Source organism: Ambystoma mexicanum, chromosome 2p, assembly GCF_040938575.1.
Source record: "Ambystoma mexicanum isolate Mex_15411 chromosome 2p, UKY_AmexF1_1, whole genome shotgun sequence".
In the NCBI taxonomy this organism is placed as follows: domain Eukaryota; kingdom Metazoa; phylum Chordata; class Amphibia; order Caudata; family Ambystomatidae; genus Ambystoma; species Ambystoma mexicanum.
Genome location: NC_090923.1, coordinates 319,151,370 through 319,170,398, shown reverse-complemented (window position 1 = coordinate 319,170,398; position 19,029 = coordinate 319,151,370).

Below are 19,029 nucleotides of genomic sequence, written 5' to 3'. Positions count from 1 at the left end.
AACAATGGGAAGAATCCCATAGAGTTATATTCGGGGTCGAATATAACAAGTAGTTTCCACTGCCACCAGCCAAAACTCGACGAGGGGGGACGGGACAGTGCCCCCTCGAATAACAGACCCAGGGGTAATCAAATTACTCCTACTAGTACGTCCACAATAGGATGGTTTGTACTAGTTCTGTTAGTAAATTTAGGTCTAGCAAAGCCAATGGTGACTTTACATGCCCTGGGAGACAGTAGTCAGTCCCAGGGTATGGAGTCTATGGTGGGGATCCTCTAGGACGCCCCAGTGTTACGGCACGGAGGGTGCGGTGTAACACACATAGCAAAACACATGAGACCCTATGGAGTAAAAGACCCCATAGCCCATGGAACACATTGACATTCACAGGAATCAACCACATTCATGTCCAAGAGTGGGAGAAAAGAGTCTCACTCTTGGCAGGATGGAAAAAACAAACTCCAGAAATCCAGCAAAGCTGCTGGGGGACTCACTAGGCTAGGAAATTCAGCCTAAACAGAGAATTCTCCCTAACACCATAGGTCTTGGTGCAGGCATTGGCTGAAGTGTGATGTTGGCAGGAGCAACGTCAGTTTGATGGACCAGGACCGACACTGTCCCGGCTGGGAGACTCAGAGCTGGGGTGGATAGAGCTGCAGCTGCCCCTGCAGCCTCCCCACCCTGCCTACATGGGGCAGCAGATGACATTGCTGCCCCAGATCCACGTGACCTGGTGACACCAACTTGCACCGGCACACGTGGCTTAGACTTGCTGACCTGGAAGTCAGCCTGGGAGTCATCCTGTGCCGGGTCAGGTGCCACAATGGGCTGGTCCAACAAGGGCTGAGCTCGGATGGTGTCAGCCACGTTTCCCTCAACCATGGGGGGGCATGGGTGTCCCTGATTGGTCCTCCACACATGGGGGTCTAGGGGCACCCTGCAAATCATGGCCACGTCCCCTACCGCGCCCACCATGCCCACCTTTTGGAGGTCGGCCATCTTTGCCTCCCTTACCGCTTGGTCGCCCCCCAACCATGGCACTGATGTTGTTGTGCGTATGGGAGTTGCAGTAAACAATTGTCCTGGGCAATTGGGGGTGAAAGGGGTAGGGTACTAGATGGAATTCGTACCCTAGTGCTCTAACAAGGCTGTCTGTGACCCTGGGGGAAGATGACGGGTCACGCAACACACAGGCACCCCAAAAACAAAAAGTAACGTGCACGCAACCACTCGTAGACCACGTGCGTGGAAAAATGAACCCGCACTACGCTGTGGAACCCAGAAACACAAAAATAAGCGTACGCATGTTAAACACAGCCTACAATGACCTCTGAAGGGGTACGCGACACACGGGGCAAGCACTTTTGGTAAATGCGTGCGCGCCTCACCGTCTGCCTGGAAAAAGAATGTGAAAAAAACGCACGTGTGCGTGTAGGCAACACCCCTGCCAAAAGAAGAACTGTACGCTGTCTGAGGAGACAGGACAAAAGAAGAAGTGAACACTGTTTGAGGAAACAGGCCCAAAAATTAAAGAACGCTGTCAGAGGTAACAGGGAGTACGAACTTGAAACGCTGTGAAGTAATCGCGTGTGAACCGACAAGAAGTACAGAATCAACCCACTCGCTCTCCACGAAAAGCACGTACAAGGGAATGAGGCCCTACACATACCTTTAAAGCGGCCCACACGTACAGCGTCACTTACGCGTGTACGCGCAAAGGCCCTTTCCTCCAATTACACAAGCTGACACTCAGACGTGCAGTTTTTGGACGTGTACGATGAACATGCACCCGTGTTGATGGAAACGGCCATGCGCGTCACATCACTTATGTGCGTAGGCCCTTTCCTTGGATTACACGCATTCACACGCAGACGTGCAGTTTTTTCACGCGTGCTGAACCACTATGCCCACGTCACGAGGGAAACGCCCGCGCGAGTCATGTCACAGAAGAGCTTACGCGCTAAGGGCTTTTGGTCCAATGAAAGCGCGTATGTGTGCTGATGCGCTTACGCGCGAAGGGCCTTTCCTCGAATTGCACGCTGACGTGTATGATTTTCACGTGCCAAATCACTCCATATCAAGCTGGCCACGCAACAACACACGGAAGACCACGCTCCTGCCCAGAAGGCCAAATTACTGCCCCCCAGAGCCCCGAGCACGCTCCCACCTGCCATCTGCTGCTGCCTAACTGCCTGCTACCCACGTGCCCTGCTATTTGCTGCCAGCACGTCAGCCAGGGGTGCAGTTGCTGTGACCACCCCTGCTGGAACCGAAGACTCCCGACTGGGATACCATCGCTCGACAGCCCAGCCCCAGGACCCAGTTACCCACCCACTCCTGCCTCTGGGGTTGCCATGTCAGGCACAACACCATCTGGCACCACTTGCAACCCCCAGCCAGAGAAGCAGAGGGCCACCATCTTCAGCGCCAGGGAAGTTGGTGTCCTGGTGGAGCAAGTCCTGGGGCAGTATGATGCCCTCTTTGGAAGTTCGCGCGCCGACAATGAAGGATGGACCAGGATCTGAATGGACATCGTGACTGCCATCAACGCGGAGGGGGTGGCAGTCCGCGACTTACAACATGTCAAGAAGCACTGGGAGGACTTCCGGTCCAGGACCCTCAACAAGGCCCGGCGCCTCTTGTAGGCAGCGGATGCCAAGGGGTGCCGGGGCCACCTGTCCGACCACCAAATGAGGGTCCTGGAACACATATGCCCAGCGCTCCACATCCAGGTCCTTGAGAGGCAGACCCGTCTGGAGTCAAGCGGTAAGTGTAGATGCATACTGATTGGACGCTGTGCGTGTGGTGGTGTGCCAGTAGTGTGCAGGTTGCACATGTGTTTTCATAGGGCCATGTAGGGATGTGTATGAACAGGGGCGTGAGGCTGCCACATGTGAGTCCTCTTGGATGTGAGATACATCGATGATGTATGTGTCGGTAAGCATGCTGTGCAAATGCAGGTGTTTGAATTTCTGTGTATGTACGTTGGCATGGTTGTGGTGTCACACATGAATGGTGGTTCCTGCTGCATGTATCTGCACTGTGTGCATGTGCATGTGTGTGTATTTGACAAGTGTGCAACTGTGATGCAACTGTGATGCAACATGGATGCACGTGACACTGATATGTAGAAGGCTGAATGCCAGATGTGACATGTATGGTGATCGCATCACTGCGACAGTTGGAGGAGATGTAGACATGCATGTAAGTGTGGTGGCGTGTGTGCATGTCTAGTGCACTCCCTGTGCTTCATGTGATGTCAGGCTCACCTTCGGCTGTTCATGCTGTTGTATGTGTATGGATGTTGCTGCCTGGTGGAATATTGCTGTGGAAAGGCTCATGTGTGTGAGTTGAAATGACATGTGTGTGGTGGAGTGTGATGCCATGTCTGAAGTTTGATACTGCCACTCATGTGCAACTGTCATGTGTGTATCAGTCCATTGTACAGTGCCCTGATGTCTGTGTTTTATCTCTCCCCGTCAACTGATGAAGAGGGCGGAGAGGGTGCTGTGGAGCACAGCGGCAGGGATCGCACCACCAGTGGGAGACGCAAGGCCCGGCTCCCCTCCCAGATTGTCATCTCGTCGGGGAGTGAGGAGTCTGGTGCCGCGTCCCAGGCTGCAGCTGCCGAGGGTAGGTCCAAGAGGCGGAGATCGGAGGTGGGCTCCTCGGCAGCAGAAGGGGCAGCTGCGACCCCACAGGCTCCAATGGAGGAAGATGGCACGGAGTCATCCATGTTGGTGGGGGGTTTGGTGGAGGAGGAGGCCGTGGAAGGGACACACACGGGTTCTGGAGGTGGGAATTCCACTGGTGCTAGTGGTGCAGTGCAGGGGCAGGAGGCAGTACAGGCCGCCGCGGAGATGCCTGTGTGCAATCCTGTCCCTGATCCTGTCATTGCATCATCTGGCACCAGCAGGGATGCCTACGTCCAGACCTGTTTTCAGGGAGGGGATGAGCACACAACAACTGGCCTTCCTCTCCCTGCGGACGTGGCTATCCGGGACCATGTTGAGCCTGTCCTGGCCGGTATAGCGTTGCGTCAACGGGGCATGCGAGGTGACCTGCGGTCTTTTCGTGAAGAGACTGCACGTCATCTTGGCTGCCTCTTTGACCACGTTGACCTTCTGGGACGGGTCACCGGTGCTGGATTCCTCCGTGTGCTGGACCTTCTTGCGACCCCCTCCTCACCTGAACCCCCCTACGCGCCAGTCACCCTCCATGCCATCTTCCCACCCATGTATCACCTGGGTACCTTGTGGAGCTGCCTCTGACACAGCGGCCAGGCTGGTGGAGGACACATGCCTGCCACAGTCGGGAGTCGGACTCCAGCAGGGATGGCCACCACGACAACTGCACCCCAGCCGGAGGAGGACGTGCAGGCAGCAAGAGCCAGGGCGCAGGCACATGCACAGCAGCAGCAGCAATATGGTGGGAGCAATGATGGCTTGGGGCCTTCAACATCGGAGGGGCAGGCATCGGCCAGAGGGCAGGAGGACCCAGGATTCCAAGTTTCTTCCATGTGGCAGCGGTTGGGCCACGCCATAGATGTGGAGCAGCAGTGGGCTGAAGAGGCACGGCTCACAATGGTCAGGGCGGAGAACTCCATGTGGAGGGCAATGAGGTGGGCCAAGTGCCTCGAGGCAATTCGCAGGGAGTTGGAGGTGAACATGTCGTCGTCCCTGCGAACCCTCAGGGCCATGGAAGAGGACCGCCTCCAGGACGTTGAGCGGCAGTTCAATGATGCCCAGGCCCGGGACATCAAAAAGTGAGCCGTCACACTAGCCCGCTGCCATTGTAAATAGTTAGATAGTGTTAGGTTTCCTTTCTGTTTTTGTTTATTTTGTGTCGCTTGGACAATGCACCAAATTTTTGTATATAGTTCTTTATTAGGTACTGTTTTTTGTAGGTTTCATTTCATTTATTAGTCTCATGGACCCTGGATTACATTCATGTTGTGTTCAATACATTTTTGTTTCATACTTCGATGTGTGGTATTCTCTCATTGGTTTCATGCATGTCATGATATGGGTTTTCACATTCACTTGCACCCATTGTGTGTGTGTGACGGACATGTGTTCATGTACATACTTGCCATTCGGGTTGTATTATGTAATGGCCATTTCTCTGTGGGTGGATGCAATACTTGGTTGGGATCTTTTGGCTGGGGTGGCGTGGGGTGTGATGTGGATGGCCATGAGGCCCATGATTGAGGATCGTCATGACGTGGGTGCTGGGGGACATGAGTGGGGGCCTGCTGGCAGGTGCCCCTGACTGCTGGGGGGTGGGGGTGCTGGGGGACATGAGTGGAGGACTGCTGGCAGGTGCCCCTGACTGCTGGGGGGTGGGGGTGCTGGGGGACATGTGTGGGACATGAGTGGAGGCCTGCTGGCAGGTGCCCCTGACTGCTGGGGGGTGGGGGTCCTGGGGGACATGAGTGGGGGCCTGCTGGCAGGTGCCCCTCACTGCTGGGGGGTTGGGGTGCTGGGGGACATGAGTGGAGGCCTGCTGGCAGGTGCCCCTCACTGCTGGGGTTTGGGGTGCTGGGGGACATGAGTGGAGGCCTGCTGGCAGGTGACCCTGACTGCTGAGGGGTGAGGGTGCTGGGGGACATGTGTGGGACATGAGTGGGGGCCTGCTGGAAGGTTCCCCTCACTGCTGGGAGGTGGGGGTGCTGGGGGACATGGGTGGGACATGAGAGGAGGCCTGCTGGCAGGTGCCCCTGGCTGCTGGGGTGTGGGGGTGCTAGGGGACATCTATGGGACATGAGTGGGGGCCTGCTGGCAGGTGCCCCTCACTGCAGGGGTGTGGGGGTGCTGGGGGACATGAGTGGTGGCCTGCTGGCAGGTGCCCCTGACTGCTGAGGGGTGGGGGTGCTGGGGGACATGTGTGGGACATGAGTGGGGGCCTGCTGGCAGGTGCCCCTCACTGCTGTGAGGTGGGGATGCTGGGGGACATGAGTGGGACATGAGAGGAGGCCTGCTGGCAGGTGCCCCTGGCTGCTGGGGGGTGGGGGTGCTTGGGGACATGAGTGGGGGCCTGCTGGCAGGTGCCCCTCACTGCTGGGGGGTGGAGGGGTTGGGGGACATGAGTGGAGGCCTGCTGGCAGGTGTCCCTGACTGCTGGGGTGGGGGTGCTGGGGGACATATGTGGGACATGAGTGGGGGCCTGCTGGCAGGTGCCCCTCACTGCTGGGGGGTGGGGGTGCTGGGGGACATGAGTGGAGGACTGCTGGCAGGTGCCCCTGACTGCTGGGGGGTGGGGGTGCTGGGGGACATGTATGGGACATGAATGGAGGCCTGCTGGCAGGTGCCCCTGACTGCTGGGGGGTGGGGGTCCTGGGGGACATGAGTGGGGGCCTGCTGGCAGGTGCCCCTCACTGCTGGGGGGTTGGGGTGCTGGGGGACATGAGTGGAGGCCTGCTGGCAGGTGCCCCTCACTGCTGGGGGGTTGGGGTGCTGGGGGACATGAGTGGAGGCCTGCTGGCAGGTGCCCCTGACTGCTGAGGGGTGAGGGTGCTGGGGGACATGTGTGGGACATGAGTGGGGGCCTGCTGGCAGGTTCCCCTCACTGCTGGGAGGTGGCGGTGCTGGGGGACATGGGTGGGACATGAGAGGAGGCCTGCTGGCAGGTGCCCCTGGCTGCTGGGGTGTGGGGGTGCTGGGGGACATCTGTGGGACATGAGTGGGGGCCTGCTGGCAGGTGCCCCTCACTGCAGGGGTGTGGGGGTGCTGGGGGACATGAGTGGTGGCCTGCTGACAGGTGCCCCCGACTGCTGAGGGGTGGGGGTGCTGGGGGACATGTGTGGGACATGAGTGGGGGCCTGCTGGCAGGTGCCCCTCACTGCTGTGAGGTGGGGATGCTGGGGGACATGAGTGGGACATGAGAGGAGGCCTGCTGGCAGGTGCCCCTGGCTGCTGGGGGGTGGGGGTGCTTGGGGACATGAGTGGGGGCCTGCTGGCAGGTGCCCCTCACTGCTGGGGGGTGGAGGGGTTGGGGGACATGAGTGGAGGCCTGCTGGCAGGTGTCCCTGACTGCTGGGGTGGGGGTGCTGGGGGACATATGTGGGACATGAGTGGGGGCCTGCTGGCAGGTGCCCCTCACTGCTGGGGGTTAGGGGTGCTGGGGGACATGAGTGGAGGCCTGCTGCCAGGTGCCCCTGACTGCTGGGGGGTTGGGGTGCTGGGGGACATGTGTGGGACATGAGTGGAGGCCTGCTGGCAGGTGTCCCTGACTGCTGGGGGGGTGGGTGCTGGGGGACATGAGTGGGGGCCTGCTGGCAGGTGCCTTTGACTGCTGGGGGTTGGGGGTGCTGGGGGACATGTGTGGGACATGAGTGGGGGCCTGCTGGCAGGTGCCCCTCACTGCTGGGGGATGGGGTGCTGGGGGACATGAGTGGAGGCCTGCTGGCAGGTGCCTTTGACTGCTGGGGGTTGGGGGTGCTGGGGGACATGTGTGGGACATGAGTGGGGGCCTGCTGGCAGGTGCCACTCACTGCTGGGGGGTGGGGGTACTGGGGGACATGAGTGGAGACCTGCTGGCAGGTGCCACTGACTGCTGGGGGGTAGGGGTGCTCGGGACATGTGTGGTGTTATACAAACAAGGAACTGACCATATCCCATCAAAAATATTACTCTTTTTACACACACTGTTTTTCGTGTGGTGCTCTACGAACAAAGGCTGAAAACTAGTACGCCTATAAAACAATAAATGTTGGACCCAAATGCTCTGGATATCTAATTAATTTGATATCTCAGGCTACCCTGGAGCATCGAGTGTTACTACCTTGGAGCAAAAGAAAATATATAGAAAAAATATAGAAAAAACTGCTGTGATAGCTTAGTGGCTATTTTTAATTGTACAGTTGTTGTTTAACAAATAAACATGATCTCCCAAAGGAGCATTTACAAAAAAATGGTACTTTCAAAAATCGAAACCATGAACATTAAAATGCACAGTGAATTACATCAAATACTATGGAACATACATTCTGGTATTTGACAAGAAATAAACATTTTCAAACCAAAAAACCATCCACACAATGTGTGATTGAATCCACAGCCTATATGATGAGTTGAAAAAACAAAATGAAGAAAATAAAACAACAAAAAGAAAAATCCTAACACATCCTGATTTTGTGTGATAGGGCAAAGCAACCAAATGCGACCCCCACCAGAGTCTGATGTATTGGTGGCCTCGGCCAAAGGACCGATTGTAAAGTCCTCGGGTTTGGAGCCCAGGGCATGTGTGGTTCCAAACTAATGCCAGAGGTCAGGTCCTCCTGATGACTTGGAGGGTCAGCTGGTGAGAGTTTATCAAGAGACCAATCCTAGGTCAACGTCGGTGGTTATATTCCTGCTGATTTGAAAAATGGGCCGTATAGCAATTACGTGTCCAATAAGACGTTTCGGCGGGCAGTGAAGGCTACCTTCATCTGGACCTGCGGATGTCGCTCTACATGGGAAAACAGAGCAAAGGAAAGAAATCAGAAGGGTAATTGCTATACGGCCCATTTTTCAAATCAGCAGGAATATAACCACCGACGTTGACCTAGGATTGGTCTCTTGATAAACTCTCACCAGCTGACCCTCCAAGTCATCAGGAGGACCTGACCTCTGGCATTAGTTTGGAACCACACATGCCCTGGGCTCCAAACCCGAGGACTTTACAATCGGTCCTTTGGCCGAGGCCACCAATACATCAGACTCTGGTGGGGGTCGCATTTGGTTGCTTTGCCCTATCACACAAAATCAGGATGTGTTAGGATTTTTCTTTTTGTTGTTTTATTTTCTTCATTTTGTTTTTTCAACTCATCATATAGGCTGTGGATTCAATCACACATTGTGTGGATGGTTTTTTGGTTTGAAAATGTTTATTTCTTGTCAAATACCAGAATGTATGTTCCATAGTATTTGATGTAATTCACTGTGCATTTTAATGTTCATGGTTTCGATTTTTGAAAGTACCATTTTTTTGTAAATGCTCCTTTGGGAGATCATGTTTATTTGTTAAACAACAACTGTACAATTAAAAATAGCCACTAAGCTATCACAGCAGTTTTTTCTATATTTTTTCTATATATTTTCTTTTGCTCCAAGGTAGTAACACTCGATGCTCCAGGGTAGCCTGAGATATCAAATTAATTAGATATCCAGAGCATTTGGGTCCAACATTTATTGTTTTATAGGCGTACTAGTTTTCAGCCTTTGTTCGTAGAGCACCACACGAAAAAACAGTGTGTGTAAAAAGAGTAATATTTTTGATGGGATATGGTCAGTTCCTTGTTTGTATGACAGCAGTTTTGATGCCCTTAACCTGACCTTCCCAACACTTAGGGTTTTCCCTCCAGTTTACTTACTCGGGACATGTGTGGGACATGAGTGGAGGCCTGCTGGCAGATGCCCCTCACTGCTGGGGGGTGGGGGTGCTGGGGGACATGGGTGGAGGCTTGCTGGCAGGTGCCCCTGACTGCTGGGGGGTGGGGGTGCTGGGGGACATGTGTGGGACATGAGTGGGAGCCTGCTGGCAGGTGCCCCTCACTTATGGGGGTGGGGGTGCTGGGGGACATGAGTGGAAGCCTGCTGGCAGGTGCCCCTGACTGTTGGGGGGTGAGGGTGCTGGGGGACATGTGTGGGACATGAGTGGAGGCCTGCTGGCAGGTGCCCCTGACTGCTGGGGGTGGGGGTGCTGGGGGACATGAGTGGGGCCTGCTGGCAGGTGCCCCTCACTGCTGGGGGGTGGGGGTGCTGGGCGACATGAGTGGAGGCCTGCTGGAAGGTGCCCCTCACTGCTGGGTTATGGGGGTGCTTGGGGACATGAGTGGACGCCTGCTGGCAGGTGCCCCTGACTGCTGGGGGGTGGGGGTCCTGGGGGACATGTGTGGGGGCCTGCTGGCAGGTGCCCCTCACTGCTGGGGGGTGGGGGTACTGGGGGACATGAGTGGAGGCCTGCTGGCAGGTGCCTCTGACTGCTGGGGTGTGGGGGTGCTGGGGGACATGTGTGGGACATGAGTGGAGGCCTACTGGCAGGTGCCCCTGACTGCTGGGGGGTGGAGGTGCTGGGGGACATGTGTGGGACATGAGTGAGGGCCTGCTGGCAGGTGCCCCTCACTGCTGGGGGGTGGGGGTGCTGGGGGACATGAGTTGGTGATCACTAGTGCAAGTTGACATGTGGCTTGGCTGGGGGGCATGCCCATGGTGGATGGGCTGCCTGCGCAACATGACCAGGGGTGCAGGGTAGTCCCCTGTGGTGTGGGCTGCCTGCAGGGGCCGTGGAGGGTGTAGAGGGAACACCTGGGAGGACCCACACTGCCAATTCACGTTTAGGACTCCCCACGCACTCCCGAAATTCACGTACCCCGCTCTGACAGCAAAATCGCATGTGAAACTTCCTGCGAAGCCCAGTTATTCACGTACCCCACTCGCACAGGGCCAATCGCGTGTGAAAATTCCTGCGCACCCCAGGAATACACGTACCCCACTCGCACAGGGCCTATCGCATGTGAAACTTCCCGCTCACCTCAGGAATACATGGACCCCACTTGCACAGGACATTTCGCGTGTGAAACTTCCCGCGCACCCCCTAAATACACGTTCCCTTCTCCAATCGCGTGTGAAACTTCCCGCGCACCCCAGGAATACACATACCCCACTCGCACAGGGCATTTCGCGTGTGAAACTTCCCGCGCACCCCCGAAATACACGTTCCCTGTTCCAATTGCGTGTGAAACTTCCCGCGCACCCCAGGAATACACATACCCCACTCGCACAGTGCCTATCGCGTGTGAAACTTCCCCCGCACCCGAGGAATACACGTACCCCACTCGCACAGGGCCTATCGCGTGTGAAACTTCCCGTGCACCCCATGAATACACGTACCCCACTCGCACAGGGTATTTCGCGTGTGGAACTTCCCGCGCACCCCGAAATACAAGTTCCCCACTCCAATCACGTGTGAAACTTCCCGCTCACCCCAGGAATACACGTACCCCACTCACACAGGGCCTATCGTGTGTGAAACTTCCCGCGCACCCCAGGAATACACATACTCCACTCGCACAGGGCATTTCGCGTGTGAAACTTCCCGCGAACCCCTGTTATACACGTACCCCGCTCCAATCACGTGTGACACTCCCCGTGCAGCCGGGTACGTGTATTCAGAGGGGTGCGCGGGGAGTTTTAGAGGCGTTTTCGTGGTTGGGGCCTGTACGCCACGTGCGGGAGTTGTGCGCTGTGCATGGCGCACGGGGAGGGGTTGGGGCGTAACTGGCGCTGCTGCAGGATCTCTGCGCCACTCTGCGCCACGGCTGGTTTTGGAAGCTAAAATCCATGAATGCGCTGTGCGCGGAAATGGATTTTAGCGCACGCGGCTGGCGCAGAAATTCGCAGGCGCACACTGTGCGCCAGCCGGGTGCGCCTTTTTGTGCGCTGAATTCTATGAATTACCCCCTGAATGTCACCCTATATTGCTTTTGATAGGAAGTCTCTTCTTTTCCATACTTTGATTTTAATGTATAAGTTTTAAACTGACAGGTTAAGTAAATGACAGTTTCTGACACAGGCGAGCGGCGGTACTGTGCCCATATCTGGCATATTTTTCCAATGCAAGCATCTTTGAATGTGGATTTTCTTCTAATAAAATATGTTTCTGCTGCCATTGTGCTTAGGTGAATTCTTTAAATAAAGTGATGTTTAACACCCAACAAGGATGTTGGATCTTTTGTGATGTTTGGGAACCATGATTTTTGCACTTTCCACAGCCAAGGAAAACAGATTCTTAAAGCAGTTCTGGGTTTCCTTTGCAATGCAGCGTTGCTTTTTCAAGTAGTTTCATTGTACTCTGTGGGCAGCCCAATGATAGGTTTTGGCAGTGGTCTCCTGTGTTATCACTGACATAGGCAAAATGGATTGGTGGCCTATTTTTCAGGTTTTCCTGCGCACTTCTCAGATTTCTAGCGCATATAAGGCTTTTTGGCGGCCATTATGATGTTTCTGATGCAAGCCGCGCACAGTGATGTTGCAGGGCATAGACTAGTGGGTTAAAACATCCCACAAGATACAAAGTTCATGAACAAAGAGAAAAGTACAAACAGAGATTGGCCATTAAGAAAGAAAATCAGTGTCAAGGAATACACTGGGAAAGGGGAAATATAAAGAGTTATCCTTTACAAGAAAACTATGGTGATAAGGAGAAAAAAGGATGCAATCCTGACATTAAAGACAGAAGTCAGATATTAAAATTAAAAGGTGGAGCCAAAGAGAATTCAAGACAAAGAGGGAACATTCAGCATGCCCCTTGTGGAGATGAAGACATTGATATCAAAATGATACCCCAAAGACGTGTCTGTGATAGCGCCTCTCCTTCTCCAATTCCACTACTGCATACCTTTAAATAATTTTTAAAAATCTAGCAACATTTCTGTGTCCTTCCCTTAGATAGTTTATTCATTTTCTTTTGCCAAAATGAAAATATCCTGTGCTCCCAGTCTAAAATCTCTGTACACACCTTGAACACATCATCTATGACTTCAGCCCATCCCACGGCCCTATACCGTGCAGGTGAGAACTGCTAGTCACTTAGGCAACCATACCGCCCTTATCCCAGGAAAGTACAGCAGGATTTGGACACAATCTGAGCTAAAGATGCCAACAGTAATAAAACTAACGTTGCAACAATACATGTGCATGCATTAGCCACAAAGCAAATGTGCACTCAACATGAAAAACATATACATAAGGTAACATATGCATTTATACAGGAAGAATATTTACAAAGCATCCATAAGACATGAATAATACTAACATAGGTTCAGTCATTTGAGGTTGTAGATCCTCCGTGCCGATTTATTACTTGGCCTCCGCAGAGACAGCAATATGGTTACCAATGTGGTACTACATGTAATAGTGAATGTAGGAAAAGAAAAACAAAGTAACTATTGAATACATTGATGAACGCAGTGTTTGAAAGATAAATGATGTCCTGCAGAATGGAATGGAGAAAATGGTTCTGGCTGGTAAAGAGTCCAGAAGGAGTAGGAATATTGTGTTCCCGTCTAACAGAGTACATTAACTGTATGGAGAGTGCACACCACATTAGCATACGACATATCTGAGTCTGAAACTCTGCCAAGGAGTTAGTAGGTCGATGGTCACACCTAGCCTAATGGACGAAGTAAAGGGCCATCCAGCCTTAAACCTATATCTTTGAGCACATGAGGACTCTATTGGGCATGAGATGGCTGTAGCTAAGCTTAAGGCATCATTAGGTATATGATACTTCTTCACGGGCATATCAAACAACATGTATCCAGTCTTGACTACAATATACGAATATTAATGATGCATGGGTCTGTGACGGGCCTTAATGTTCTTCAGGCAACATCTGGCTAGATTATGTGAGTACATGTGCCCCTTCCCTCATCTCTCCTCTCCACACTCAACCCTTCACTGGCTCTTCTTCCCACACGGCCACCTTTCTCCGTGCCATCCCCAATTACAGCTGCTTCCTACCCATGTAGCCTGTACATCTTCTCTGTGCTGCCTAAACCATATTTCTCTTACAGCAAATTCGCCATACCCCTCCTGCCCTTATCCGTGCCCCTTCCCCTTTCTTGCACCCCTCTCGTTGCCTTTCCTGCGTCCTGCTCTGCTTTGCTGCCTATGCTCCGCCAGAGTCTTCCTTCTGCTGTGCTGTTCTCTCTGTGTTCTTACCGCTGCATCGCTTCTGCTGCTGACTGATTCACACAGGTAAGTGCTCTGCAATACAAAAGCCCACGTTATTGCCTATGACAATGTGTTATTCCGTATTGTGTTATGATACAGCTACTTTATCCGTTTCACATATTTGGCACACTATTTAGAATGAGTTTCTTATTGACAGTGACTGCGTTGATATTATCAACCATAGTTTTAATTTATTTATTTATTTGCATTTTTAAAGCTCACACAGACCGGGGGCATCGAGGCGCTGATACAGAATTTGCAACAAGTTGTTGTTGTCTTAGTTGCATATGCATAATGCGCATAATATCCAGAGGTTTCTAAGCGTGGATCCAGGGATCGAACCTGTGTTGCTTCATGTCGTCTTGCTTCCAAGGCGAGCACGTTGCCACTGAGCTATCCTGCCGGATTATAACAAATAGATAACTAACACAGGAACTATTCAGCGTCTAAAATGTAATGCATTAACAATACATGCGACATGAAAGATAAAAAGGAGCCGTGGGGGCAATACTGAAAGATTTTTTATTCTACTGCTCGTTAAAGTAATCCATGTTCATCCTCTTATCCGAGTGAATGTGAACACCGTGATGCATTGTACGTTTTGACAGTACTAATTCCACAACTGAAGTGACATGTGTCTCAAAGCAGTGCTCTTGATGGTTTATTTATGGACCTGCCCTCTTGTCTACTTGATAAGACGTCCTGAATATGTTTTAATGCGCCCAGTGCGTGTTTCAAAAGTCCAAAGCATACTCTCATCAAAAACATCACAGAACTGCAAGAGTTCCACTGAAAATCAAGGAATATTGAAAAGGCATTTACGGCAGCAGCTTCAGGCTGTCTCCAAGAGAACTGCATCAAAATCATTCCATTAAGGATGTCCTGCGAAGCAGAGAGCAGCTGAAAGCATGTTACTGTGGTTCTTTTCCCAAGTGGGAATTCAAAATCCTTTCTAAAACATCTCAAGAACGATGTAAGATGGAACAATGACAGGGAAGTCAAATTGTGAATGGCTTGCTGCAGGAGACCTGGAAACAGAACGCCATCTTGGATTCACATTTTAAAAGGAAGTGTGTATTATCTACCAGGCTTGAAAAACAGGCACACGAAGAGTTGGAAACTGAGAGCCCACTCAGCAAACCATCACCATGTGTGTGTCCAGTGCTTCTCTTCATACTTTCAAATACTTATTTCACTAGGAATATTTTAGAGATCCTTTCAATGCACACTGTATATTTCAAACTAAAGATTTTTCTGGTTGTAAAAACCATCAAGAGATGCAGAGCAGACAGCCTCTAACGTAACGTTTAGTTTGTATTCTGAAGACCCGCTCAGAAAGCCTGAACTTGAAGCCAATCAGGATATGTCAGTAGCATGTTGGAGAAGCTCATATGCAAATGTGATTAGCAAAGATTTTCTCAAAGGAATCCCTGAGATGCTGCAGACATCTCCAGGTGCACTCAAGTTACAGGCATTATAAATTAGGCACGAGGAAGCAGGTGCAAATCTGAGATGCTCACGCACATCTCATGGTTTGCTCCGGTGCAATTCTTTGAGCATCGGGTCCACTATATAATGGATTACCAATGATCATGGGCGCAAAGTTATAAACATTTTCAGAAAATGTAAAACCACACAGATCTTAAAACTATAACCTGAGGTTTAATAAGAATGCCCTTACCTCGTGACACACATAAATCATGTAAAAACGATTTGGAAACATTTGTGAATCGTCTGACTTCCAAAAATTTGACGTTAGAAAAATAAATAATATAAGAGATCAGACAGATATGTGTGTCTTTTGTAGCCCCAGTGCTGTATCAAAAACGAACAACTTATTACATATATAAAAGGCAGATAAGCAGTAATAAAATTGATATAGCATACTTTTGCGCTTTCATTAATGCGATAAACAGCGTTAACACAATCAGCATATCTGATATTTACGAAATTCCTGAGACATCATGTAACAGCTTGTATTTTAGTAAAATTATTTTATTTTTATTTATTTATTGTGTGCTTTGGTTACACAGCTGAACCTTTTACACAGACAATAAACAGTGGAGTCGGCTGCAGAGTCTTTTGTTGTGCGAAGGAGAAGGAGAAGGTTCTATTGACTTTGCTGCTGACTTTCAACTTCTCACTGAGAATTGTATCCAGTCCTATTTTTATCTCTATCATCACCGACTTCAAAATACCCAGCTACCCGCAGAGCGGGCCGCGGAGCGGGCCACAGAGTCTTTTGGTGTGAGAAGGAGAAGGAGAAGGTTCTATTGACTTTGCTGCTGACTTTCAACTTCTCACTGAGAATTGTATCCAGTCCTATTTTTATCTCTATCATCACCCACTTCAAAATACCCAGCTACCCGTGGAGCCGGCCGCGGAGTCGGCTGCAGAGTCTTTTGGTGTGCGAAGGAGAAGGAGAAGGTTCTATTGACTTTGCTGCTGACTTTCAACTTCTTACTGGGAATTGTATCCAGTCCTATTTTTATCTCTATCATCACCCACTTCAAAATACCCAGCTACCCGCGGAGCGGGCCGCGGAGTCGGCTGCAGAGTCTTTTGGTGTGCGAAGGAGAAGGAGAAGGTTCTATTGACTTTGCTGCTGACTTTCAACTTCTCACTGAGAATTGGATCCAGTCCTATTTTTATCTCTATCATCAACCACTTCAAAATACCCAGCTACCCGCGGAGCGAGCCGCAGAGTCGGCTGCAGAGTCTTTTGGTGTGCGAAGGAGAAGGAAAAGGTTCTATTGACTTTGCTGCTGACTTTCAACTTCTCACTGAGAATTGTATCCAGTCCTATTTTTATCTCTATCATCACCCACTTCAAAATACCCAGCTACCCACGGAGCGGGCCGCAGAGTCGGCTGCAGAGTCTTTTGGTGTGTGAAGGAGAATGAGAAGGTTCTATTGACTTTGCTGCTGACTTTCAACTTTTCACTGAGAATTGTATCCAGTCCTATTTTTATCTCTATCATCACCCACTTCAAAATACCCAGCTACTCGCGGAGCGGGCCGCGGAGTCGGCTGCAGAGTCTTTTGGTCTTTGGGCTCTGCGGGCTCTGCGGCACCGCTCCCACATCCCCCTTGCCTGAATCGTGTCTGCTCGCATAATCCTCAGCCTCCTCAGCTCACCCGTTCTGCTTCCTGACAGTCACACCTACAAGCGGATACTGATAAGAGTTTCAATGAGCAGCTTTGAACCCTCCACTGGTGAGTGATGCCCCCTGCTCACCTGCTCATCATCTGCTATGCAACGCAGCCCCCAGCTCCTCCCGCTCACCCCCTCCCTCCGCTCTGTAACTAGTTCAGACGCGAGTGAGGCAAGGGTCCCGCTCGCGCTGTTTACCGGCATCCTAACACACTGGTGACGTGTGCCGCCTCTGTTCGCCCTCCCTTTCTACTCTGCAAGCCCTGCTTTCATTGACCTCTTGGGGCTGCCTGTCCCTCGCTGCCTCTGGCCGCCGAACTGCCTGGTCCCAACGATGCTCCTCCTACCTGCAACCCGCTGGCTTTACTTACTAGACTCCTAGAACTGGGAAGCACGTCGCACCCCCGGCTCAAGCTTTCGGTGCCTCCACATACGGGTTGTAGGAGGCTGCCCCTCCTACAACCCGTATGGGATCGCCCAATAAACATCTGAGGCTCGAGACAAGACTCCCACTTCTTGAGACTGACGCTGATTTCCTCTCATCTCCCTCTGCTCGCAGACTCAGGACCCGAGCGGACAACCCCCAGCAACCTCCACCTGTCTGTCTATCCTGATTACTGCAACAACCTGACTCTCTCTACACGACCTCGTAGCTCGAGTGCAGCTACATTTTACTAGGCTTCTACCACCGCCCGTCACAGAAACTTGTACAACCTAAGCACGCTCTAGCAACAAGCTAATCTCCATCAAGTATTGACAACAGTATTCTATTAGCCTTTAACACCACGTGCTAGCTGAACTTTAGCCCCATTATTTTAAACAGATACGAAGCACCCAAAGCACCTGTCAACCTCTACCTAAACCTGCTGCCTTACAAGGAAGGTCTCCTAGACCACTCAGACCTTCTTAAAACGAAACCTACCTCAACTTGCAACTCCTTCTCTGCAACCTTAGAAAGAGACTGAAAGGACCTCCTCTGAATCTCGTGTACCGCTTCCTGCCGTGACACCTCTACACACTTCCGCAGGACATCACTGCGGCTTAAATCTTGGACCAACCCACCAACGCTGATCGCCATTTGGAACAGAATCAGCTTCAAAAGACTGCCAGGAGACCGAAAGGGCTTGTCCATTGGATCCTGTCATACTTCCAAACGACATAGACTCAGCAGACACCCCGGCTGGAGACCGAAGGGTACTTTCCTTGGATCCAGTCCTCATCGGAGAACTCTCCCCTGCAGAATGTTGAAATACCGAAAGGTCTCCCGGGAGACCTAAAGGGCTTGACCCTTGGATCCTGACAACGCAGAAATAGCATACAACTGGACTGGAGGCCGAAAGGGTAACCCCCCTGGATCTACCCCACACCGGAGAACTCTCCCCTGAGCAGTAAACCATTGTATAAAGGATTTGCAAGAGACTGAAAGGGTTTGACCCTTGGATCTTGCCATGCCCCCAGCAGAGAACATTCCCTTGCTATACCCAAAGCCGCAAACAAAAGTATACGATCTACTTCAACAATCGTAAAGCGAAAAAAGAGCTAACCTAATCTGGAGTAACAGTGATATTTGTACCTGAATCTGACGAAAATAACAAGCACCTCTGGTAACTGTGAAACACATAGAAAACACAACCAAACTAGCGACGAAATACTAGATCAAACTACAAACTCAAACAAACGGAATCCAGCTCTCCGTTCCTGCCTTACACACAAAGAAGTGAGCAGTTTACAGGGACCCACCATCTACCGAATACCATGTCATCAAGTCGTGCCACCAAAACCACATTGCATGGCGGTCCCAAGACAAGACTAAGATGCAAACAAAATTCTGCCACCGCATATCAAGTAGACTCCTCGCAACTAACCTTGGAGCAGACTTTATTAAGACCGTTCAAAAACAAAAGTAAAGTTTTCTAGACACCCGAACGCTTCTAGACACCCAAGAGTCAAACCTCCCGGATCTCTCCTCCACCTCACCCTCTAAACAGAACGCCGCTCAAACACTGCTTGAACAACCTATCCTCTCCACCGGAAGCAGAGCCTCCTCCACCTCACCCTCCAAACAGAACGCAGCTCAAACACTGCTTGAACAACCTATCCTCTCCACCGGAAGCGGAGCCACCTCTGAGGAGACCCACGAGACCCGCATTCAAATGC